The sequence below is a fragment of the Otolemur garnettii genome, unplaced genomic scaffold, assembly GCF_000181295.1.
Source record: "Otolemur garnettii isolate 467f Iridium unplaced genomic scaffold, OtoGar3 scaffold00055, whole genome shotgun sequence".
Taxonomy (NCBI): Eukaryota; Metazoa; Chordata; class Mammalia; order Primates; family Galagidae; genus Otolemur; species Otolemur garnettii.
This window is the reverse complement of record NW_003852450.1, coordinates 9,943,403-9,945,668: the sequence shown is the minus strand read 5'-3', so window position 1 is coordinate 9,945,668 and position 2,266 is coordinate 9,943,403.

The following is a 2,266-nucleotide window of genomic DNA, read 5'->3' as shown; positions in this document are numbered from 1 at the left end:
CTGGGTCTTGAGGTGTAAGTTTGCTCTCTGTGTCTGGGTTGTATGTAGATTACTCACAAAACTAGGATCTGTGACTCTGAGACACCCACTAGCAGCTTAGGCCTTATAGGTCAGGTTGTTACTATAATTTCACCCCTATGGTACAGGACACAGCACTGGCCCAACTCTGGAGAAACAGTACTCCAAAGGTTTTGGCCTATAGAGATGGGTATGACTGCAATTTGGGAACCTGAGCTAAATAGGGGTCAGTAATAATTCAGGTCCCAGGGGAAGAGGCACCATGCAGTGGTGATCCTAGACACTGGGATAGTGGAACTTAGCTATATCCCAGACTGAGTCCATGTACAGGAGTAGCTAATACTCCAGAGTAGTGGAGCAGAGCTGTTATTTGGCCCAGTTTTGCTGGTGGCAAGGAGCAGCACAGCAGTAACTAGGCTGGCTGCTGCTTCAACGTAGGCACTGAGAGGAGACATGATTACTTTGGGATGCCAACATACTGTTTCCTGAGGAGTCAGGTTATTTCTTCAGTTCAGGCACAGAAGGGCATCACTTCCCTGGGCACCCAAGGCACTATTTCTCTTATATGTCTGGAATTTTTTTTTCTCTTTGTGTAGCGGGGCAGGGTAGAGCAGCTACTGGGAAAGAGCAACTCTGCCAAGGCACCCTTCCCCAAGGAGGGAGTGTATAGTTCTAAGGCCCTTCAGGGCAGGGCACAGCTCCATCAGGGAGAGGCAGATAAAGTGGTTCTGCCAAAACACAGATTCCCTGGGAGGGAGTATGCAGCTTTAGCTCTTGTCCCCAGGTGCAGGGCATAGCAGCAACTGGAAGGGGTAGATGGAGGAGCTCCACCAAGGCACTTTCCCCCACAAGAGGCAGTGCATGTAAGGGGATGTGCTATGCCCACAACTGGAGACTGGGAGGGGTAAGTGAGCACCTACGCTGCCACTTGGCCCCATGTGTGTGACAGCAGGCTGTGGCTTTGCTTGGCTACTGGGCCGTGTGGCTCAGTGGCAGCTTAGCCTTAGGAATGAAGGACTGCCCTGGGCACTTGCTCCCAGAACAAGACACACTCCAACACTACTTTCAGTTCCAAGATGGAATAGCACAGTAGCTGATGGGTCACAGCAGCCAGAGCACGGTGGCAGCATTTCTCTGGAGGGAGTTTGGCAACTTGGGTCCAGTCAGCTCCCTCAGGTGCACATTGTACCTGTGAGGGCTCCAGGAGACCTGGCGGTGAGGTCTTTAGGTCTCCAAGGTATGGATGAGAGCTACTGGAATCCTCTTTCTTAGTTTTCCTAATAAGGAAACATTTCCCTTGATTCTTAGCTGACACTGAGTGGGGAAGGGAATGGTGGAGTTCAGGTAAATCTTCCATTCTCTGTATCGATATCCTGAATTTCTGTGCTCACTTGAGGTTTCTGTCACTCTTTGGATGTGCTTCAGTGCTCCCCTTTAGTTAATCCAGTGAAACTGTAATTATTCACTCATTGTCTCAGCTGCTTTTGGGGGGAAAATGAGAACTAGGGATTTCTACTTGTCCATATCGCTGACATTACTTCTTAAAAGTAACAAAGTTTTTATAAAACAAACCATATTAAATTGAAAATATGGTTCTTTGTTCCGAGACTATGTCCGTTTCTTCTCTTTGGGACAATAAATTTATTCCTTTAAGACAGTAAATAATGGTAACAAGATATGCTCATATTTGAGAGCTCATATTTGGTTGTAAAGATTTGCACTTGACAAAATAAAAGTTGATAGTTTATGTGGAATGGCTGTTTTGCTTTTTTTTTTTGTACCATGTGTGTGTACCATGAACTCTCAAAGTCTAGGACCCACTAATCTAAACCTTGAGGTCAGGCCCTAAGACTTACATCAACCCTGGGAAGATGCCCCTATTTCCAGCTGGCAAAGTGGATATTCAATACGCCTGAGCACTGGCACCCAGGTCCACTCCATGAGCATGTCTAGATTTTTTAGTTCTCCTAAGTTTTCACAGAGTAAGTGCATCTTTTTGTCTTTCTAATTTACTTCCTATAGCTTTCTGTCCAATTCTCGCAACCAGTGACTATGATAATATGTGTTTAACATCTTACTGTACACTGGGAAGAAGTGGCTCTATTCAGTAAATGGTCCTGGGAAAACTGAATGGCCACATGCAGAAAAATGAAACAGAATCCATGTCTCTCACCACTCATAAAAATTAACTCAAGATGGATATAAGACTTGAATGTAAGGCATGAATATATAAGAATTCTGGAAGAAA